This window comes from Ambystoma mexicanum, chromosome 11, assembly GCF_040938575.1.
Source record: "Ambystoma mexicanum isolate Mex_15411 chromosome 11, UKY_AmexF1_1, whole genome shotgun sequence".
Classification (NCBI taxonomy): Eukaryota; Metazoa; Chordata; class Amphibia; order Caudata; family Ambystomatidae; genus Ambystoma; species Ambystoma mexicanum.
Genome location: NC_090934.1, coordinates 1,081,374,695 through 1,081,399,802, shown reverse-complemented (window position 1 = coordinate 1,081,399,802; position 25,108 = coordinate 1,081,374,695).

Here is a 25,108-nt window from a genome sequence, read left to right as displayed (position 1 = left end):
CTTCATTCAGAACTGATCCCTATCATGGTGATTGGCAGCTATCCTATGGAGGTGCCGAACCAGTCACACGCAGTAGGATCCCTGTTAGACTAACCTCCATGCACTCCCATGGATGACTGTCCTTTGTGTTGAGATGCAGGAGTCAGCGACATGGTGCTATTGCACTGCATGGTGCACGATGACCTTACGGTGTGTAAGGTCCACCGATGTGTGGTGCATGTGTCGTGGTCTTTGGCCAGGGTAACTGTTTGTCAGGTACCATTAGGTGTTGGCTCGTATTCACAACTGTGTCGTTAGGTGGTAATGTGGCGTGCCACTTGTCATGGGGCACAGTGTTCTGTGAGGTGCACAACGTACAATGGCATTGACATTACCTCCCGGGTGGAGTATGCACCCCCCCCCACTTTCCCTCCCGGGTGGAGTATGCATCCCCCCTGAAACGCTCACCTGGTTCCCACGGGGCGCTGGTCTAGTCTGGATTGCTGTGGCCTCTTCTAGCGTGATGCGCAGGACCCGGAACACCGATTGGACAGGACCTCCAAATCGTGCTTGCCTGGCCCGTAGGAATATCCTTCTGCAGATGAGAAAGGGGATTAACAGTCTGCAGAATAGTGTGCTAGCTCCCCCCTTTCCCCCTTCGTTCCTCTCTAACTTCCTCCAAACCCGGTTTAAGCTCACCTTATGGTTTGGAAGGATGAACTCTCCATCCTGCTTCTGGTGCAGGGGCGTGCGTTCGCCCAGTTACTTCACTGGTTTTCAGAATGGCGCTGGCAAAATCCACTTGACTTTCCTGAGCGATGCGCCATAAGTATGAAAGTTCAAAGTTCAAGTGAAGCCCCCTTTATGTTGTCTTTCTAACCTGTGATCTGTCCTTTATTTCAGGTGCAGAATGAAGGCGATGCGTCGAGGGGTTAAACTGCCGAGGTGAGTAGTGATGAGGGCGATCCCTCTAAATGTCCTTATCATTCCCCAGAAATGTCTCTTGTCCTTTCCCCATAGGGGCCGGGGTACGGTACCTGCCAACGGGGCGGCGCCGACCCGAATTGTGGAAGAAAAGCCGGTAAGTATTATGGCTGTTAATCAGGCTTTCCTTCTGTGTTCCTTCTGCTCACCTTTTGTTTCTTCCTCTCTCCCCTAGGTGCAGAGATGTGGCGTCCGATGCTGACAGCCGCGATGGAGCCGGGAGATGTATCGAGGACAGGTGAGTGAAGCGTGGCGCTGCAGCGAGCAACGCAATGCTTTTAAATGGAAGTCTTTCTTCAGGGATGCTGGCCAGAAGATTCCGGATGCAGGTAAGAAGTTTGAAATAGTCCTTGGTTTTCACCTTTCTCTTCTCTTCCTTCCTTGCAGGTCTTCCAGGTTCGAGGCGGGCGTGGCTTGAGTCCAGGAGCAGGAGCAGACACGGTGAGCGTTAAGCTGCAGGAAGCAGAACAACGCGAAGCATGAGCTGCTGTCTGGGCGTGGCTTAAATAGCCTCCAAAGAAGTCCCAGGTATGTATCCTTCCCCAACTAGGTATGTATCCTTCCCTGGCCACGCCCGAGTGAAAAAATAGTCCCTATGAAAAAATAGTCCCTTTCAGGTCTCAGGGAGGCCTGAAGCGTGCAGGATGGTCTGCATCAGGTAAGTGCACAAAACACCTCCCTTTATGAGCCTGGCGCCTATGGCGCCAGGACTGATGTCCAACATGAGCCTGGCGCCAAAGGCGCCAGGACTGAGTCCAAAGAGCCCCTATAAGGGGCCGCTGGGCTTTTACCCGAGGGCATGATGCCTGCTTCCGGGGGTGCTGGGCCTGGCCTGGTGCTCGGTGGGTAGGCATCATGACAGCACTCCCCCCAAAGCCCCTCCCAAGGTCGTTCCTTCTGGAGGTTTCGGTTTGTTTGGGAAATTCCGATGGAACCTTTTTACCAGCCGAGGTGCATGTACGTGATCACTGGGTTCCCAAGACCTTTCCTGAGGCCCGTACCCTTTCCAATCAATTAGATAGAAAAGTTTTGATTTTGAGATCTTAGAATCCAAAATGTTCTTCACCTCGAATTCAGGCTCCCCATCTATCTGAATCGGTTCTGGTGGCTTTGTTAATCTGGTTCCTGTGTGCACTGGTTTCAAAAGTGACACATGAAAAACGGGGTGAATCCGCATGTTAGCTGGTAGATCGAGCTTGACTGCCACTGGGTTGATTATAGCTTTGATCGAGTAAGGGCCTAAATACCTTGGATTAAAAGTTCGAGGCCCCTTGAGTGATAGGTGTTTGGTAGCCAACCATACTTGATCCCCTGGAGGCGCCTCTCTTCGATGCAGATCTGCATTCTTTTTGTATTTCCCTTTCGCATGTTGCAAATGTGCAGTTGCATCCTTGAAGGCTTGAGTAATCGTAGAATGCAAATGGTCCACTGCGGGCATTTCAAGGCTCAGAGGTGAGTCCAAGTCTGAAATACGAGGGTGATGTCCATATAGGGTGTAAAAGGGGCTCTGACCAGTTCCAGAGTGTATCGAGTTATTGTATGCATATTCAGCCACCCATAAAATGTCCTTCCAATTACCCTCCGATTGGTGCAACATACATCGTAGATATTGTTCAAGGGTCTGGTTCGTTCTCTCCGTCTGACCATCGGTCTGTGGATGGTGGCTGGTCGAGAGTCTTACGTCGATTTGTGCCAGTTGACAACACTTTTTCCAAAAATGGGTAATAAACTGGCTTCCCCGATCGGAGACTAGTATGGACGGGAATCCATGCAAACGGATGATATTTTCGAGGAATTCCTTGGCAACAACAAAGGCTGAAGGTAATCCTTTCAACGGAATAAAGTGGGCCATTTTGGAAAATAAATCCACCACGACCAGAATAGTATTGTAACCATTACAACAGGGCAGGTCCGTGATAAAATCTAGTGACAGGGTGTGCCAAGGTGCTGGTGGAATGTCTAAGGGCTGAAGAAGACCGGCGGGTCTTGTCTTTTGACCTTTGTTTTGGGCACAGACTCCACAGGACATCACGAAAGATTTAATATCCTTACGCCAGGAAGGCCACCAGAATTGTCTTTTAACCTTTTCTTCTGTTTTGGCAATGCCAGGATGTCCTTCCATCAGGGTATCATGATGACGGGAAATAACCAGTTCTTGCAATTCCTTTTCTGGCAACAATAAGCGTCCTTGGAAGTAAGGTAAGCCATCCTTGACTGAAAAGTTAGACCCCCTTTTGATCCAATCCTGCAAGGCTGAAGAGTCCAGGAATTGTTTCACTTGTGCTTGAATGTCTTCAAGGGTTTGTAAAGTGGTTATCCCCAATATTCTTTGTTCAGGAATTATCGGCACAGGTTCTGAGTTTGTGTCTATTTCTTCCATTCCAATTCGGGATAGAGCGTCCGCCTTACCATTCTTATAGCCGGGGCGGTAGGTGATTACAAAATCGAACTCAGCAAAGAACAAAGCCCATCGGAGCTGTCGAGACGATTGAGCCTTGGCAGTTTTTAAATATTGTAAATTTCGGTGATCAGTGATCACGGTGATGGTATGCCGGGCGCCGAGGAGATAATGCCGCCAAGCCTTAAAGGCGGACTTAATGGCTAATAGTTCCTTATCGGTGATCGCATAATTTATCTCCGGCGGCGAGAACTTTCTGGACCAAAATGCTACAGGGTATAGTTGGTTGGTTTCAGGGTCTCTCTGAGACAGGACAGCTCCCATGGCTAAGCTGGATGCGTCGGTTTCGACTATATATGGGAGATCGGGACGCGGGTGCTTCAAAATAGGTGCGGACGTGAACTTAGCTTTCAACTCCTGAAAGGCCTGTTCGGCTTCCTCGGTCCATTCAAAACGTTTATTTTTTCACAAGAGTGCAGTGATGGGTTGCACCACACGTGAAAACTCCGGGATAAACCTGCGATAAAAGTTGGCAAAACCAAGCATGCTTTGGACACCTTTCACCGAACTAGGTGATGGCCATTTGAGGATGGCATCCACTTTCCCTGAATCCATTCGGACCCCTTTAGGTGTCAGGATGAATCCGAGAAACTCAACCTCGGTGGTATGGAAAACACATTTTTCCAGCTTGGCAAACAGTTTGTGCTGGCGCAGTTTCTCTAGGACGGCCCTGACATGCTTTCTGTGATCAGATTCCGAAGAGGAGTACACAAGAATGTCATCGATATACACGACAACACAGACATCGATGAGTTCCCGAAGGACATCGTTCATGAAGAATTGGAAGGCTGCAGGCGCGTTGCACAACCCGAAAGGCATCACCTGGTATTCGAATAGTCCATATTTTGTACGGAAGGCCGTTTTCCATTCGTCGCCTTCTTTTACTCATACCAGATGATAAGCCCCCCGGAGATCTAACTTGGTGTATACGCAAGCGTCCTTCACCTGGTCAAGGAGTTCAGGGATCAGAGGCAGAGGGTAACGATTTTTAACAGTTATCTGGTTCAATGCGCGGTAATCAATACAAGTTCTAAGGTCACCTTCATTTTTAGGCAAGAAGAACAAAGCTGAGGATGCCGGGAGTGGCGCCCCCAGCCATTTTTCATAGGGGTGGCCTGATGAGGCCACATGAAATCTTGGGGTGGCACACCAAAACAAACACATAACTGAATTTCAGGAAATCTCTTATGGTGATGTAGTATATAGTCCAGTTGAAAACTATGTGTATATGAGAGAACGAATTGCACATTGATATAGTTCCATGTATTATTTAACAGTTAACTAATTAATGTATCTGATGAGCATAGACTAATACCAGTACCACATTCAAGCATGCGCACAATCCCAAAATACAGCCCACGAGACACCAAAATCTAAATATCCTTATGCTACAAGCAAAACACTCCACACACACACACATAGACCAAAAAATAAACTAAATTATAACAACGCTTGCTACCACTAATAGGGAATCCACATAGTTTCTCCTCTTGTATTCATGCACAGCCCATCCAAAGTGCAAAGAAATATGATATGCCATATGTGCAACTAGTCAACGTGAATTCACTAAACATAACGCAAAAACATACAGATGTTACATGTTGCTACCACACCAGGAATAGACCAGCCAAATCTGAGTGGCTACTCAAGTAGATGTACTTACTCTACAAATTAAGTGTGGAGCCACTAAAGACCCAGCTAGCAGAGAATGTTCCACGTAGAGTAAAGATCGTGGAAGAGAACAGCTGAATTATCCTGTTTTGTGCAAAGGGACAGTTGTAGAAAAGGAACAAAGAATGGCGAATCTGGGAATAACACCTCCAGCCAAGTTGTTGGACAGACCGGGAGAACCCATTACAGAGTGGGAAGACTTGTTCAAGTTTTATTTACTAGCAATGGGTGGCAACACATTTTCGGATGGACCCAAACATACCACATTAATGAACTGTTCGGGCAAAGAGGCAGTAAGTAAGCCTTATTAAGAATACCTTGGATCCACTTCCAGCAGCGCAAGCTATAAAAGCAGTGGTGACCAAGAAGAACAAAGCTCCAAGTGCTCGAGGAAGTCCATTAGTGGGAACAAGCTTCAAATGTGCTTGTTTCCTGTATGAATTCATAGGTCACATGGTGTCGGACCCAGGTTGTTCAGCAATAAAAGGGGTGTGCTGGAAATATAGCAGGAGAGGACAGTTTGCTAAAGTGTCACAATCATATTATTCAGGGAGGAAGCAACCCGGACAGAAAGCTTGAATAAACATGGATGAGGCAAGAGAATATTCTATGGTGGTGGTCAGGGGAGTATCCAGCAATTGCAAGAGTGGGTGTGTGAGCCACTAAAAAAGTCCTGCTACTTTCCCCCCAAATGCAGTGCGCGCAATTCTGTACGGTCTCATTCGCACCCCCAATCCACCCACACCTGCCCCAATCTACTTTTTTGGTAACATTAGTGGCAGATGGCATTTTAACACAACAAAAACAAGAAAATTGCAGAATCATTACAGATGCAGGGAACTCATCTATTAGAGCTCTGTCCAGGCTCTCTGGGGCAAAATACATGCAAACCTCCAAATGTGCATAAGGATTGCACCAATAGAAATGACTTGACAGAAATGGAAATTTCAAGGAATATCATCAGTCTTTGATACTTGGAGGCACCATGGAAGTGCCTTTAGAATAAGGTGCCATAAGCAAGCACTTGCAACCACACCAACAGATATCCACATCATGACAGCTCTGCTGAAATGGAAAGAACTGTACTCATGTTTGTATTAAGTAAAATGCATATCGTCGTTACAGAAACACTATTTTCAATTCAACAACAAAATAAAACCTCTACCTTTGGCGATGGTGAACCGAAGAAGTAAACCACTGGCCAGACCCTGCACAATTGTTCCTAAAAGCCTTTTGCGCACAACAACCTACATGCAGTCTAGTCGAGGATGGAAACTCGGAAATAAACACAGCCTGGCTGGAAGCATGAGCCAAGGCAGAAATGCGCACATCCAGGCTCAGGATGTGTTTATTTCCGGGTGCGTATGCTGCCATTTTACTAAGGCCTGCGGTCTGCTTGTCTGCGTTTCTGCAAGATGAGTGCCCGTTCAAGTGTTCTCACCTTTCGGCTTTGTTTAGTGTCACAGTGGCCTCTCATGTTCTGAGGATCTAGGTATGCACAGTGTGCTTATTCAGATACTTATTGGGAAGCATTGCAGGATAGTGGCTGTCATGGGTAGGCATTGCATGCACAGCCATGTCTGCAGTGAAAGCAAGGCTTGTTTCCTGCAGCCATCTGTGGGTGGAAGGGCAAATTCCCAATTTTGAGATATACCTTACAGATGTTCCAATTTTTAAATGGAATTGAATTGAATTGCTTTATCCCTCTTATACATCTTAACCTGTGTTTGGGTCAGTTATTGCTTATAAATAAATCAACAAACATACATGCATTTTTCCTAGTACGTGCAGTGCAGACGCAGCGTGGTAATAAACATGTTCTTATAGTGCTCTCAGCATCACTCTTTGGTTCCAGTTCTGAACTGTTTTCACTTGGGTTCCCTACCCAAACCAGTTAAAGAATTAAATATCCATTATCCTTCATGATGGACAGGTACTGCATATCTATATTGTTTGGGGGATAGGAAAAACTCTATAGTAAAATGTACTTTTTAGTTTTCATGTAATGCTTGATACAGGGTTTAAGTTATTTTGAATGCTCCCAATTGTGCCAATTTAGGGGATTTAGGACAAGCGATATAAGGTGATTTGCCAAGAATCACACAAATTGCTTCAGTGGAGCTGGCATTAGAACTCTGGCCTCCCTGTTCATACATCAATTTAGCAGCCCTTTGTTGAGTAAAGGTACAAATAGGAGACATCAATGCTATCATTTACATAAGCCGGGTGGATAGCTCAGGGGCAACTTGACAACATACATAGCAACACAGGTTTGAATCCTGGTCTTGCACTTAGAATACCTCTCTGGTGTAAAGCGCGTTGTAAAAGAATAATTATAAAGATAACCTGGTAACACATGCTCCCCACAGTCACCCAGGGATCTTTTTATTTTCCCAAGGGTATCATGAACTCAGCTATGCTATACATTTTGTAGATAGGTAGGTGTACAGGGGCCTTCACTACTTGTTGAGTTGTAGTATTCGTGCTGAAGAATCTTTATGGTCCCGTTTGGCAGGGTAGATTGCAGTTTTCAGTGCTTGTGACTAATGGTGCCTCCCCTGTTCAATGGGCTAAAGGTTTGCACAGCTGAAGCAATGACGACCTGCTCAATGCGTGTGCGTGAGTGTTTGGGGGCAGAGGTGCATGGGGGTCTTCACTTTTAATCTTTCCTGCTATAGTCATTTCATAATCTTTCCTGCTATGTTTTAAAAAGATAGTTTAAAACCTGAGAGGGAAATAGTCCACGTGGCCTTGGTGCTTGCGCCATGCAAGGGCCTGTGTCTGGATGGGATGACAAAATGGCCTTTCGCCCAGAGCAACAACAAAAACGTTCACTGCCACAGCTCCAGTGCTTATTCTCGTGTGAACTCAGTACTAACAATAATGTGTAGCGTGGAGTGAAGGGTTTCATGTTCATACATCTCTATGTAGTGGGCTGAGAGAAAGAGAGTGTTCTGGAAGGACATCATACATTCAAATCTCAGCAAGTTTTTTGCTTGTTTGTTCAGAATATAGAGGGACCCAACTCGAAAGGAAAATGTAACTAATTTAAGCCGTTACTTGGATGGAGTGGGGACAGTCACTTTCCCTGCTCGTGCTTTCTCTCCCCCCCCCGCCCACTGTAGTCGCTGAATCCCCAGTCCACTTGCTCTTGCTTCCTCCCTCTCATCATCTTTTGTGTCCTCTCTCCCACATGATGCCTTTCTACTTCTCCAACTCAGGCCCTCACTCGGGGTTCACTGACTGAGCATGTTAGATCAGTCAGTAATGGGGGGGCTACCATCATACGTGCTACTCTAACTCTGTGGCAAAAAAGCAAAAAAAAAAGACATTTCTTTTCGCACCGAACTGTGCATGTTATTTGTCCATGCACAGTTCATTGCGGAAAAAAAAGTATTATTTTGTTTGCTTTTTTGCAGGGTGGCCAATGGGGGGGCCAGCATTTTTATAAGGGTGGCCATGGCCCCCCTTGGCCACCCCCTGGGGGCGCCCCTGGCCGGGGACTTTGACAGGTGAATGAAACCATTGGCGAGGTATTGATCTAAATATTGTCTGAAATGCAGATTCTCTGGTTCAGTAAGGGCGTAAATCCTGCTACAAGGGGGTTGTGCACCGGGCACCAGATCGATTTGGCAATCGTACGATCCGTGGGGAGGTAACGTGTTGGCCTGTTCCTTTTGGAAGACGTCCTGAAAGTCTTGGTACTCTGGAGGTAGTTGCACGGGGACAGAGGTTACTGATGCTAGATTAATCTTTGGATTTTCTGGGTAGCAGGTTTGTGCACAATCCGGGAAGGTTATTCTCTTCGCTCGCCAATCAATTCGAGGATTATGTGTCTCTAACCAAGGGATTCCGAGAATAAGCTGAAACTGTGGAGCCTTGATTACATCAAACACAACTGCCTCCCGATGGCCATCCGGACCTACAAGTGTCACCTCAGCTGTGGAATGTGTTACCGGTCCAGAGGCAATTTCGTTTCCATCTACTGTGGTGATGACATCTTTGTTGGTTTTAGGACGCAGAGGGAGGTTTATCCTAGAGACCGATTCTCGATCCACATAGTTTCCTATAGCCCCGCTATCGATGTATGCCTTTATAGTATGCAACCGTTTAGGCTGTTCCGGATCTACGAGGACCATTGGCACAATGAAATGAGAGTTAGTTTTCAAGCTCGGCAAGCGGACCCCTACGCTTGCCGGGCGTGGTCGTTTCCCGATACAGAGTTTCCATGGATTTTATCAGCGGCTCCTACCACCTTCTTGGGCGGCTTAACCGGGCAATCTCGTAGAAAGTGTCCAGAGGACCCACAATAAAGGCATAATTGCATCTGTCGTCTTGTTTCCCGTTCTTTTTGAGTTAGGGGTCCTTTAACCCCTCCGATTTGCATAGGCTCCGAGCCATCAGCCCCCTGGGGGTTAGCGTGGGTCTTGGCCAACACCCGGCTTTCAAACTTGGACCGATCTGCTTTTCTGTTTTGCAGTCTGTGATCCAATTGGACCACTAAGTCTATATATTCAGTGCATTCTTGGGGCGGATTTACAACTTGTGCCAGGACATCTTTAAGTTCTCCGCGTAGACCTCGATAGAATAACGTGATTCTTTTATCCTCTGGCCAACCAGTTTCCACAATTAGTCTATTGAAGGTTGCAATGTAGGATAGAAGGTCTTGATTGCCCTGTCGCAGAGATAGAAGTTCGTCATCCAGAGCCTGTCCCTGGGAGTGTCGAGCAAATAACATTTCCATGCTTGTTTGAAATCCTTGAAAATCACGAAGAATCGGGTCATCTTAAGTTACCAGTGGGACTGACCAATCGGCAGCACAGCCGCTGAGATATGACAACACAAAGGCTACCTTGGTCTGATCATTAGGGAAGGCTCCAGGTCTGCATAGGAAGTGCAAACGACACTTATTCATGAATACGGCGAATCGTTTGGGGTCCCCAGCAAAGCTTTCAGGTGGGGCCAGCGGCATGTTTCCAGGTAGATTAATCTGCACCGGGTTACTGGAAACCACAGGAGCGGGGTTCCCCCCGGAACCGGGTAAAGGAGTTTGTCCAGCTTGACCTTGCAAAAGCTGTCTAGCCAGGTCATCAGCTCTATCCTTTATTACAATCACTTCCCTCCTGAGGGCACTAGTCTCTTGACGAGCGGCGTGTACTTCGGCCCGTAATTCCCCCAGTAATTGGGCCAACTGGTCAGTTTCGGAAGTTTCCATAGCGCCTGGGTGGGAATTTGTAGGAAGGCTTCGCGTTCTGTAACGCTCACCTGGTTCCCACGGGGGCGCTGGTCTAGTCTGGATTGCTGTGGCTTCTTCTAGCGTGATGCGCAGGACCCGGAACACCGATTGGACAGGACCTCCAAATCGTGCTTGCCTGGCCCGTAGGAATATCCTTCTGCAGATGAGAAAGGGGATTAACAGTCTGCAGAATAGTGTGCTAGCTCACCCCTTTCCCCCTTCATTCCTCTCTAACTTCCTCCAAACCCCGGTTTAAGCTCACCTTATGGTTTGGAAGGATGAACTCTCCATCCTGCTTCTGGTGCAGGGGCGTGCGTTCGCCCAGTTACTTCACTGGTTTTCAGAATGGCGCTGGCAAAATCCACTTGACTTTCCTGAGCGATGCGCCATAAGTATGAAGTTCAAAGTTCAAGTGAGGCCCCCTTTATGTTGTCTTTCTAACCTGTGATCTGTCCTTTATTTCAGGTGCAGAATGAAGGCGATGCGTCGAGGGGTTAAACTGCCGAGGTGAGTAGTGATGAGGGCGATCCCTCTAAATGTCCTTATCATTCCCCAGAAATGTCTCTTGTCCTTTCCCCACAGAGGCCGGGGTACGGTACCTGCCAACGGGGCGGCGCCGACCCGAAATGTGGAAGAAAAGCCGGTAAGTATTATGGCTGTTAATCAGGCTTTCCTTCTGTGTTCCTTCTGCTCACCTTTTGTTTCTTCCTCTCTCCCCTAGGTGCAGAGATGTGGCGTCCGATGCTGACAGCCGCGATGGAGCCGGGAGATGTCTCGAGGACAGGTGAGTGAAGCGTGGCGCTGCAGCGAGCAACGCAATGCTTTTAAATGGAAGTCTTTCTTCAGGGATGCTGGCGAGAAGATTCCGGATGCAGGTAAGAAGTTTGAAATAGTCCTTGGTTTTCACCTTTCTCTTCTCTTCCTTCCTTGCAGGTCTTCCAGGTTCGAGGCGGGCGTGGCTGGAGTCCAGGAGCAGGAGCAGACATGGTGAGCGTTAAGCTGCAGGAAGCAGAACAATGCGAAGCATGAGCTGCTGTCTGGGCGTGGCTTAAATAGCCTCCAAAGAAGTCCCAGGTATTTATCCTTCCCCAACTAGGTATGTATCCTTCCCTGGCCACGCCCGAGTGAAAAAATAGTCCCTATGAAAAAATAGTTCCTTTCAGGTCTCAGGGAGGCCTGAAGCGTGCAGCATGGTCTGCATCAGGTAAGTGCACAGAACACCTCCCTTTATGAGCCTGGCGCCTATGGCGCCAGGACTGATGTCCAACATGAGCCTGATGCCAAAGGCGCCAGGACTGAGTCCAAAGAGCCCCTATAAGGGGCCGCTGGGCTTTTACCCGAGGGCATGATGCCTGCTTCCGGGGGTGCTGGGCCTGGCCTGGTGCTCCGGGGGTAGGCATCATGACACCCCCCCACTTTCCCTCCCGGGTGGAGTATGCACCCTCCCCCACTTTCCCTCCCGGGTGGAGTATGCATCCCCCCCCCACTTTCCCTCCCGGGTAGAGTATGCATCCCCCCCCACTTTCCCTCCCGGGTGGAGTATGCATCCCCCCCCACTTTCCCTCCCGGGTGGAGTATGCATCCCCCCCCCACTTTCCCTCCCGGGTGGAGTATGCATCCCCCCCCACTTTCCCTCCCGGGTGGAGTATGCATCTCCCCCACCCCCTTTCACAGTGGGGTATGCTGACAACCTACTCAGAGCCCCAATGCACTGCCATGGCCCATTACGGTTACTCACCAAGCAGCCAGGTACGTTGTCCGGCATGTGGGTCCATGTAGCGTGGTAGTGTTGAGTTCCGCAGGACCAAGGAGTCATGAGTTGATTTGGGGTACCGAGCATTGCATTATGCGATGGCTTTACACACCATCTGGACGTTGATGGAGTGGTATTGCACTGGCATGAGGAACCACCAATTCTACGTGGGTGCAGTCGAGGGCACATATGCAATTTGGCATGCCTGCAAGTGCATGGAAGGCAGCTTTGGTATCATATATCTCCTGTGGAGTCCGGGGGAGGCATATGTAGTCCCTTCTGTGCTTGAGGAGGGCATCCAGCACTTGGTTGAGTATCCGGGAAAATATTGGCTGTGAAATGCCATGCATGTGCCCCACTGTATGCTGGTAGGTGCCTGTGGCAAGGAAGTGGAGCACGGACACTACCTTTAGTAGAGGGGGGATGGCAGTGCTGATTTCTATGAGGCTCACTATGTCGGTATGTATCAGGGCCACTATGGTGGTTATGGTGTCCCAGTCAAGCCGGTACAGGGTGTGGATCTGCTCTGGTGTGAGGTTGAAGGGGGTGGCTCTGATGCGGGGAATTGGGGGCTGCCGGCGTGGTAATGGTGGCTGCACCGGTAGGGCATGCTGGCCCTGTCTCACCCTCCTTCTCCTCCTGTGTATCCTCTGTGGTGGGGGCTGTGGTTGCTGTGGTTGCTGTTGCTGCTGTTGTTGTAGTTGCTGCCTTGCAAGCAGGGCCTCCAGCTCCAGGAATGCTGCTACAATTGGTATCATCTTGGTGTGGGAGGGGGTGTGGTGTGTGGGTGTGCTCCTTTTGTGCTGTGCCAGACTCTATTGCCTCCACCTGTGCTGATTGGGTGCACCTGTTCCTCTTCCAAACACTGATCAGGGTTGTTAACACCTTCCCCGCGATGCCGGTATTAACGCCATGGCGGTAAGGTACTTTGCGCCCTTGTGGTAAATAACGGTGTGGCGGGTCAGAATGGCCCGTAACGGTAAAGGAAGTCGTTATTCCTTTACCGGCCTCGTTTTTCCCTTAACGCCGGACTCGGAATGACCCCCTATGTTTCTGAAATACATGGCACTATAAGGGCCCACCCACTTTACGTGACTAAATTAATTCTTTGGCCGTAATGAATACTTGCAATTAATCTATGTGTGAAATGACCATGCACTTAAATATATTTTTGAATACATGTGAATACTTCACATACCGGGCATATGTTATGGACCATTTAACAATCTATAAATATGTAAACTATGGTCTTGCTCCCTACATCAACAACAATAATTTGTATCAACTAAATGTCACTTTATGTGTTCCTATCACCATCCACTTGTCACTTTATCACTCATGTCACAATGATGCAGCCTTGAGAAAAACCTTAAAGGTTGAAACACGTGTCGGCATTAATGAAATCAAAGTGGTTGCATACTTTGAACTCTATGTAAGCCTTGAGCAACTAAAATGTATGTCACAAGAGTAACAATCTATGGTTGAAGCACTTAATAAGCAATAAACACTAACAATTGTTGCAAACACTTACCATGTGGGGAAATTAACAATCATTAGGATTTAAGTAATACTTGGCCAGCGCCAAAGTATCATTTTTGGATCTCAGTTACCCAAATGTGTAAGAAATTAGTGTTTTCCTTTGTGGAATGTTGTGACTTTTATTTTGTATTTTTTTGGAAGAATATGTTGTAAAAGTTTGATGTGTTATTGTACAAACTACAAACAACTTTTAAATAAAAAAAAATAAAAAAATATATATATATAGATATATATGCACACATGTCCCAGATTGTGCATGATGCGCACAAACATGTCCCTATTGTGGGGTGTAGAAAAGAAGTGCAGTATTGGCCAACAAGTTCCTCAACATTCCATAACGATCAATATAAATGAACATCTTACCTGTCCCCTTCGCATGCAGTTGACAGTCAAATTTCATCCCATGAAATAGCCATCATTCCCTGATGGAACGATCTTCAGACCAAGAACAAAATGAAACATAGAGCAGCAAACACATACATACCCCAAAATACTGAAGACCCACGGGCACCCCTCAGTGACATAGAACATATACAAACAACAACTCACAAGACAACCATCAACATGTGTCCCAGCACAAATGCACAAACACCTGCACACTGCATGCAAATCAAACATACAAAACACACACACTGACAAACAGCAACATCCCCCAGACTACCTGTCCCCCTCAATGACAGGCAGCAAATGTGCATGTCACAGATCCCATTCACTAGACGATGGCACATACACAATGCACGCATCCGTCAACATGTTGCATGAAAATATGAAGACATCACATATGCAGATAATTGATTCCACAAAAAAGCTGGTACACCCTTGGAAGACTACTAATGACATGATAAGGCATACCATCACCTGCGTAGTATTGGGACAGTGCAATGCACATTGACACGGGAGCGCATTATTAATAAACTCATGTATTTGTAATTTGGTAGGCACCTATACAACTACCCCAAATGTTTCCAAGTGCACACAGGGCAACAGGGTGGGGACAGAGGAAGGTAGCCAATGAATTACTAACAGAGATAAATAATAGAATCAATCATGACAATAATTGGGAGGGGAGGCACACCCACTATGCCTTGTGAGTGTTCCCAATGTACAAGTGTACAGGGGAGGGTGGTGGGGGAAAAGGTTCTGATTTGTTCATGGAGAACAGCTCGGGGTCAAGAGCTAAGAAAATAAAAGATAAATGTAAGTGCAACCTCCCGTGGTGAGGCTGAGCGTGAGCAAGTGCAGTATATACACAGTTGCTTTGATGATACATGTGGTGGGTTAGGGCCCCAAGGACACATAAGGGCCCTGCACATCAGGCACGCTACTGTATGATTAGCATGGAACAGAGGGTGAGAAAGAAGAAAAGAGAAAGGACTTGAGGATTATTGGGAACTGAAAGAGGCCCTGCTCAAGACGCAGAGGGAGTGCGAGGCTATTACACAGAAAGCAGCACACAGAGGAAATGGATCCACCAACAGCCCTTTATATACCAAAGTGCTTCACACGCAGGGAGTAGTTGCCAGAGGAATGCAGGAGTCTAGAAGAAGGTATTTGATCAGGAAGCGTTGAAGATAGAGTGGTACCTGGCCCCAGATGGCCCTATAGATGATACACAGGGATTACAATGTAATCCGTGCTGAGACTGTGAGCCATTGAAGGCTTTGTAGTGCAGGAGAGATGCAGTCCCTGGGCCTGAGCCCAATGATACGTCTTGCTGCCCTAATCTGGGTAAGCTGGAGGGGTCGCAGGGTGGACCAAAGAGCAATAAGGAGGAGGCTGTTACAGTAGTGTAACCTGGAGAGAACCAGAGCACAGATAACATTGAGTCTCTGGGGAAAAGTGTGGAAGGGTAGTTACTTTGAGAAGGAAGATCTGAAAGTGGGACTTCTTGACAATGGGCCTCATTACGAGGTTGGAGGTAACCATGGCCCTATTAGCGCCATGGCTGCCTCCAAAACCTTACCGACTCCGCCCTGGTGAATGGAGCACTTACCGGTCCATTCCAAGGTTGGCGGGACCGGTAATTCCCCATTCACCAGGGCCCTTCCTCATTCCCATTTGAGCCCCCATAGGGCTCAATGGGAATGGGGATGGCGCTAATAACGGTACCGTAACTTACGGTACCGTTATTAGCTCTAAAGTCCCTTTGCGGGTCCCGTCCTTAACGCCTGCTAAAAGCAGGCGTTAAGGAAAGACCTGCAAAGGGAACTCGTAGTAGGGCAGTAAGGGTTTAATGGCACCGGTCTCATTACCAGTGACCGTTAACCCTTACCGCCCTACTTGTAATGAGGTCCAATGTCCATAATATGAGGGATGAAGGAAAGGTGGAGTCGAAGATGACTCCAAGATTGCTGGTGTCAGAAGAGGGGGCAGGGGGTGAGCCCATGGATGAAGGACAGAGTGAATGGAAGAGGTAGGCTGCAGGGGATCCAATAGGGAGACTCTCAGTTTGGATGACATACAAGCCAAGGTCATTTGCAGTGTACCAGGCCATGATGGCAGAGAGGCAGTCAGGGTGAATGAATGTGCAAGTGTGTCAGTAGTAACTTTGTTGAAGAGTTGTGTGTCGTCAGCATAGCACTGGAATTTGTGGGAGAATGAGGCAATGAAGCGCTGCAGCAGGGAAATGTATATGTTAAAGACGCATGACAAAAGAAAGGAGACCTGCAGGACGCCACAGGTGGAGTACGAAGAAGGGTAGAGAAAGGGTACAGAATGGTTTTGCAAGAATGGTTGGTTAGGAATGAGCTAAGCCAGGCCACTGGCCTCTCATGGAGCATTTTAATGAGGATGGAATGCTTCACTATGTCAAATGCAGGTGGGATATCAAGGAGGATGAGGCCAGCAGGGGATTATGAATCGAAGGATGCTAGCAGTTCTTCATGGGTGTTCAGGACAGCAGTGTCTGTGGCTCAGGAAGGTTGGAATCCACACTGGTGTACATGTAAACCACCAACAAGTACGTCATGGGCGTCCATTTGGGGGAGCGCAAACTTCTCAAGCAGTTTCCCCAGGAAGGTGGTCAATGAAATGGGGCGGTAGGTGGCTGGGCAGGAAGGCTCTGCAGATGGTATTGTAAGGATGGGGTGCACAAGGGAGTGCTTGAGGGAGGATGGAAATTAAACAGCAGCAGAGGAGTGGTTGCAGAGATCAGCAAGAGCAGGAGCAAGAGAGGAGATGTTGCCCTTGATGGTTCTGGATGAGCATGGGCCCACGTGTTTGGATAAGACCTTCATGGAGTTCACAAATCTGGTGACTTCTTCAGGGAAGACAGGAGCGAAGGAGGAGAAGGAGGAATGAGAAGGATGAGTGGCAGGTGGGGCAGAGGGAGGGGGGTTGTTTGTTTGTTTGTTTTATTTATTTATAGTGCATGCCAGCCCCTGGGGCATCAGGGCGCAAGACATAAGAAGACGTTCAGCTTGGTTACAAAGGTACATGCAGTACATCAGGAATCATAGGGACAGCGTAATTTACATGAGGGAATAAGTACATAGTAATAGGAATTAATATAGAGAGTAGTGTCCAATAGGGTCAAAAACACAGTAAGAGAATCAATATACAGACAAATGTACAGTGGGGAGGAATATTAACAGTCAAGTACATAATTAGCAGAATACTAGGGCTGGCCTCTACGTGTTAGAGGCAGCTAAGGTATGGCTATAGTATGTCAATTTACTTGTCGTTTTTTTTCTGCCAGTCATATTCTGTCTAAATTTGGCAAAGGTTTGATGTTCTCTTAGGCAAGGTGACAAGGAGTTCCTCAGTTGAGCTGCCTTAACTTGGAGGCTGTGTCCCCCAATGGTGGACAGTTTAAAATGTGGTACTAGGAGGCAGTTGGAGTTGGCAGATCTAGTCGGTCTGTGGGAAGTTTTTCTGATAATCCTATCAGTCAAATATGGCGGTGCTTTATTATTTAAAAATTGTTGTGTTGGAAGAGCCTGTCAAAAGGAGGTTTAGTATGTCCTGGGTTTTTGAAAATAAATGAGATGTGAGTGCTTTACAAAGGGAATGTGAAGGAGTAGTCGCAGAAGATACAGTGGATGGGTTGGTAAATTGGCAGCATATTTTGTACAGTGCAGCCATGATGCAAACCACTCGAATGCAAGTACACACATAGTCAACTTCTTGCACTCCCAGCAGGACCATGCTTGACGCATAAATGCACAGAGGCCAATGTCACAATGGAATGCTGGCCACCGAAGGAACTGCTATGGAAGACATAAGCAGACAACACAAAGCAATGTGATACAGCAAGCAAGGATAAATACATGCCCAATGTAGGATGCAAACCAAAAGAGCATGGTCAATGCAGACTTCATTGTCACAGCATACAATTGGTCAAATACTGCATTCAATAGAATGCAGCAGTACCATGCACCCAGCTGCGGTGAACTTTAAGCTGCAAACACCATGGTGCAGCATGCATGCTATGTGCATGAGAAAGCACCAACACCACTTAACCCACACATACCCACATCTTTGTGGCTTTCAACTGGTGATCCACACCATAATGGCTGATTCATAATCAAGACAGGCCAAATGTGCCGTTCAGCCATAAACCCACAAACAGTGCAAGGGATGTGAAGTGTCACTTGTTACACATGATCAAAGTGCAATTAGACACACACCAGTACAACCGGCAACACCTGTCAAAGGCCACAAACTGCCGCCCATGCTACCCACCCAAACACTCATGAAAGGCCCACACAGTTAGAATGCCCAAAATTTAGAATGAGAAAACAGTGGCCCACCATTCCATCAAAACTACACCATGCCCAGACCCATCATCAAAAGCACACCCTGTGAAACATGCATCCATTAATAAGTACTGGTGGCCCACAAGAAAAGTCAATCCCAAGTTAATACACACAATGCTAGGCTCCCATTCAAACACCACACAGGTATCTGCTAATGCCCTTCGCCTACCTGTACAGAGAACCCACTTGCCTTGCATATGATGCACACCATGGGGAGACGCTTCCCCTAAATGCAATCACATGCATTGTAACAACAGAAACAACATTACATCCATGACAACACATGATTTTCTACTGAAAATATGCAGAGACCACCCACTGCAGGAGCAACACAGGGTGCCAGAGGGTGACAGGAAATTGATTGTGGTCATCCCAGTAGTGCAGTGTAGTACCACAACCGAGAGAGGGAGAGAGAGTGACACAGAGGGAAGCCGAAGGAAATGCCACATCAAGGAGTACATTGCCTGGATTAGAGATGGATAATGCCATGCTCTACAGCACAGTAGGTGTGGCCATAGAGGAATTCACCAAGGTAGGTAACACAGTGACATGGGCACCACTTAAATAACCATACTGGCATGTCTGCATGCAAAGCACCTATAAGTTAAGTAAGACATGCAGCAAACATGCACACCAATGACGCTTGCTCATCATGCAAGACAGTTCTCATACGTACCTGCTGACTGGGCCGGCATGGTGTGAATCCCACATCACCTTCACAAAGAACTGTGTCTCCTAATCAGGTACTGGAGGGACAGAGCCTGGTGGAAGGCATAGGGAGCATGGATGTCAAAGGTTGCCGGTGTCTCCCTTGGACAGCATTCACTGCCAGATCACAGATTACTGAAACAACATGGGAGAAGACATTACAACAGGCATAGTGAAGTACCATTCACACAGCACACATATGCGATGGAACACAGAAACCATATTTACCTGCACATGCCATCCTGTGCACCACCATGCAAACAAGCAAGTTAACCTCACTATGCATGCCCTCATGTCCACTGTTGCAAACGTCATGGCCTTGAGATGTTAACAGCATACCTCAAGGAAAATATAAGAAAAAAATAAAAAAAGAAACCAGAAAAGGGCAACTCAAAAATGAAATGCCAACATCCGGGCCGGGGTCACAAAAGAAAATTGAAATAAAAAATAAAAAATGTCCACCATGGACCGGATGCGGCGAGAGGGTGAGGGGGTCCACCCAGGAAGGGGGAGGGACAGGTGCACATCAACGTCCACATGGGTGGATGTAAAAAAAAAAAACACTCCATCTGCTCACGGACCGAACGGCTATGGTGGACCGGGAGGCATGTCTCTGCTGGCACCACCATCCTGGGTTGAATCAGAAGGTGGTAGTGATGCTTGAGGCTGACCACGCAGTGCCCTGGCCTGATCTTCAGTGGCAGCAGCCATGTGTGACACTGATGAATGCACCATCACACTGAGGGCTTGGAGGTCACCATGCACAACATGACAGTATGCACAGAGTTCCGCCAGGATATCCTGCCTCAATGTTAGCATCTCCTGTTGGAACAGTCTCGTGGTGGCTGCCTCTTCCTCACGGATTGCAGCTCTGTGGGCCAACAAATCTTGCCTCAGGGCTTCTCTTTGTGCCCGATGCCTGCAGAGACTTCAGATCTGCCCGTCGGCTTCTGATATCGGCCTCCATGTGCAGCCTGTGGGAGTGTCATGTAGACTACATTAACTGCAGCTGTTTCCACCTGTGTTGCTGGTGGGATCATGGAACTAGCCACCCTATCCATGCCCTCAGCCAAACTCTCAAAGGGAGCTCTCTGGCAGTGTGCGGAAGCAACATCTGCTGCTCCCACTCAGTCTGCCCAGGCTGCACATGTCCCCCACGTGTGCGGGTCCCATGCCAGCCTGATCCAAGGGAGCATGGCCCTTGCTGTGATGCCACTGTCTCTGGCTGTAGGACTGAAACCCTCCCTTGGACATCTGCCCCAGGACCAGAAACCAATACATGGGAGCGTTGCCTTGCATCCGTAACCACCACAGATAGCCTGACACCATTGACTGGCCTTGTGAAGGCACCTAACCCCCTGCAGACTCACAGGCTCCAACTGCTCCAACAATTGGAGCACTCACCTCTGCCAGCATTGAGGACTGCACATCCAGTTCAGCATCAGAGCTACTGGAGTCCAAAGAGTCAGAATCATATGCAGAAAGGTCCAGGATGGTCTGTAGCACCGGTGGATTCTCACGGCCTGCCACGCCACGTCCTCCACTGGCGGTCGGGACCGGCTCAGACTCTTGTTCCTCTTCTTCCTCCTTCTCTGCATCTGGTGCCTCCTCACCTGCACATGGACAGAAAAAGACATGAGGAGTCATGTGCAACGTGTCTACAGTAAACATGTGCATCACATTGCTGTCATGCAACAAAATGCAGGGCATGTCACCATGAGAGAAACAGCATCCACACACTATGTACAAGAAGAAGCCATCTGATCATGGCATGCAGACTGGCAACAATATTCCCTGCTCAGGGCCATGTAGCCAATGGACACATTGCCAGCAAACTGTAACGCTCACCTGATTCCCACGGAGGCGCAGGTCGTGGCAGGAAGGTGTCTGTGACTCGAAAGGTGATGTGCAGGACTCGATGGGCTTCTGGGGACGAACCTCTTCGCACTGTGTGACGAACTCGTAGGGTGAGGTTTCTGCAGGTGAAAGAATATAGGGGTTAATGGTCTGGGTTTTGTAATGCCTCTCTTCCTCTCTCTCCCCAGCTTCTCCGTAGAGCCCCCTGGTCAACGTGCTCACCTTAGATAGGTGAATGCTGGACTCTCCATCTGCGTCTGATGCAGGGCGCTGTTGCCAGTTCCTTCACTGGTGAAACATTGGACTCAGAGGACCGTTACCGTCGTTAATAGCACGAGCGGTGAGTTTCCAGACACCTTTTTAGTCTTTATAGTCTTTAGAGTCTTTAGGTGCAAGGCAGGACTTCGTATGATGCTTTTCTCCCCTTTTGCTTGCAGGACTCTTGAGGAAGATGAAATAAAGCGCCTGGAAATGCGTGAGTAAATGCAAGCGCTCTAGCTGTTTTTTCCCTTGCAGCGTAGTTTGTGTTGAAGAGGCACCGGAGTATTTGCAGGCGTTCTATTGTGAAGAGCGCGATGAGCGTAAGTAAATACCTGTCTAATGTCTCTTCTTTTGTCTTTCAGAAGTTTGTTTGCAGCGCCGGAGACCGCGGAATGCCCGTAAGTAAATACAATGCTTTTATCTCCGCAGGCAGCGATGCAGCATGAAGAATTCCAGAGTTCACGGAGTGCCGGTAAGTAATGACAATGCTTTTGTCTTCACAGGCGAAAATACAGCGTGCCGAAATGACCGCAGCCGATGGATCAGGTGAGTAAGCACTGCGAGTTAAGACTGCCTTGCTAACCTGCTGTTTCTTGTCTCTGCAGGTGCTGCTGTCGACTGGATACAGGAATGGTGAGTATGATTCTTGCAGATTCAGGATCGAAAGAAGAAAGGCTGGAACAGACTCAGTGAGCGTTCTGCTGCAGATGCAGAATAACGCGAAGCACGTTTCTTCTATCGGGTGTGGTTTAAATAGCCTTGGAGTGATGAGGCGTCTTCCTCCACGGCCCCACCTAGGTAAGAAAAGAGTTCCAGTTCTAGAAGCTTTCCCCATGCTGAATCCAGGGAATGGAGCTGCCCCACCCAGGTAAGAAAGTAGTTCCTGTTCACAGAGGACTTCTAAGTGGCTGGTAAGTAAGCAGCATGGTCTGCTGCAGGTAAATCCACCCAAACATCTGCACACATATTATGAGCCCGGCGCCTCCAGTGCCGGGACCGATGATTCTGATGAGCCTGGTGCCACCGGCGCCAGGACAAGGTCCAAAAGGTCCCCGTGGGGACCGGCTGGTGCCTAGGATTAGGGTTAGGGGCCTGCTTCCAAGGACGTTGGGCTGGTCCTGGCTCCTTGGAAGCAGTGATCATGACACAAACATGATTGTTAGCAAACACATTATGGCACATGGCATTGCAAACTATTGACTAATACCAGTGAAATGGGTATGGTCATGTGGCTCTGTGACATGCTATTGCATGACATGTCAACAGGCAGACACACATATTCACATCCAAGTATGCATCCATCACATGCCACACCAGTGTTGACCTGGCACAGGGACTGCACACAATGGGAACATGCCCTATGTGTGGAAAAAAGGAAACAGTCCCAATTGAAGTATGACTGTAAGAGTAACGCCTAGCCAAGGTCTATGAAGTGGAGAGAGTAAGTAAATGCAGTTGGAGATAGGAAGAAGGTACAGTGACCCACAAGAGGGACAGGGGCATGGACCCATGGAGTGTGTGTTGAGTGTGGGAGGGTAACATGGATCAGTCCTCACAACGATTTGACTCCGGAGTCATTGCCATAGCGGCAGCGGGGATGTGCACAGTTTAGAAATATGCACACTCACTCATGGCACGCCGTGAGGCGTGTTGGTAGTCTTCTTTGATGTTCTGTGTAGCATGGAAGCACCTATGTACATGTATGAATAGAGAATCTACACCCTGCAGTGCATGAAGTGTAACTCGTGCTTCAGACACAATCACATGTCTAGCAGAGCAGAGTCACTGACATCACGGATGTGGTATTACCCAAATTATTCGTTTACAATTGTTCGAATGAACAATTGACTGAATTTAAAGGGTCACAATTGACCGTATATATATATATATACATATATATATATCGGTTTGGTAATATATATATATATATATATAGGGGTTTTGGGGGGTTTGGCGTTGGGTGGGGAGTTGTGGGGGGGTTTCCCCCACATATATGTTCCAATTGACCTTCACAATTCGGTCAATTGTGAAAAGGTCAATTGTAATTCGAACAGTTGTAAAACGAACAATTCATATACAACCCACAGATGTAACTAACAAGGTGGCACGTTGTGGTAGTATGTTGCAGGTGTTGAGTGTATGCTAGTGGGGGATGAGTACTGTCACACGGCCTTGTGCAACTGATGTACAACACATGGGTTGTAACTACTCTTGAGTACACTGGACAGGAGTCAGTACACCATGACATTGTTCACCCAGGGCAGTCATTCAAATGCAGGCAGATGTGCAACACAATGATACATCTTTGTTATGTTTCACTAGACGTACTCGGAAAGTACAATCTTGGTCACTCACTGGACGTGCCCTCGGAATTTGACAGGCCTCCCCCGCCTTGCACCTGCTCCATTAGAATGAATTGGCTCATAGTCTCTTCATGCTGGGTGAGCTCCTCCTCCACTGTTGACCCCCCTCCAGTTGCCATAGCAGAGGTGAGGTTGGCACCCAGCTTGGACTTCGTGCGACAGGTGAGGTCATTGCAGAGCTTCACTACCTGAGCAGCAGTGCGCCTCTCAAACCCTAAGGCGTTGATCTATTCCGTGACATGCTGCCAATGCACCATACGATGAGCAGGTGGATGTGTGCGCCCCGGTTGCAGGCACATGTCACAGTGGTGCTCGTTCACGTAAGCCATGAGGATCTAGAGTTCTTCATCGTTTAAGTGCCTCTTCCTCAAAGTGCCAGTGTCCTGTGCCGTGCCATGGGGTTGAGTCTGTTCCTGCTGTGCAGGCTTTTCCAATGTGGTGTTGGTGTGGGTGTTGACCGTGTGTGGCTGGAACCACTTTGGTCTCCAGATGCCGGACCACTAGTGGCCTGCGGCATGGCATCACCCACTGGGGCTGGGACAGCTGCTTTATGTGCAGGTCCCCTACCCTCTGGGGCTGTTACAGCTGCTTCTGCTGTACGTCCCGTGACCCTTGGTGCATGGACAGCTGCTTCCGCTGCACATCCCTGTACCCTTGGGGCTGGGACAGCTGCTTCCGCTGCACGTCCCTGACCCCAGCCACCTCTGCCACCTTTCCCTCTTGGGGCCTTTCCACTCATGTTCCTGGTGTAATTGAACAATGGTAGTCATGCCAAGCAATTGTCCTGGGCAATTAGAGTGAGGGGGCAGTGTACGTGATGGAAAACATACTTCTGTGGTCCAGCAAGGCTCAAAAGTACCCCAGGTGACAAAAATATGAAATGCGTAAGGCACAGGCACCCCATAAAATGAAAAATTGCATATGCGAGACCTGGATAGCTTCAGTAAAAGTAAAAAGCGTTACGCAATACGCATTGGCACCCAGCAACACTACAAATGCGTACGCAAACCCGGAAAGCTACAGTAAAAGTAAGAATAGAGGTACGAAATACACAGGTGCACCCAGAGTAAGAAAAATGTGTACATGACCACCATTAGCCTCTGAAAATACAAAAGTAGACGCATGTAGGCTTGGAGGCAAATCCCCTACAAAAATAAGAAGTGTGTACTGTCCTTAAAGTGAACGAATTGCATGCCACCCCAAAATTTGCAGTATTCCACTCGTCCATCTACTCCCCTTCGCACGTATGGTCTGAGTTGCTTCCACGCATACTTACGTATCCCCGAATCTGGCGTGCTCAAAGCCAGAATGCAGCGTTTGTCACATAAGTTACATGCCGAGGGCGTTTCCTTGGATTTCACGTGTCCACGCTCATTTTTTACGGTCAAAGTCCTGTCACTCTGTTTCCGGCTGCCCACGGATTCATACACAGAAGACCCACGCTCCTGCCTCCAAGCCATTTTACCTGCCTCCTACTGCCCTGAGCTGCCTGCTACCTACCTGCACTGCGTGTGGCATGCTTGCTGTCCAGCCATTGCCAGT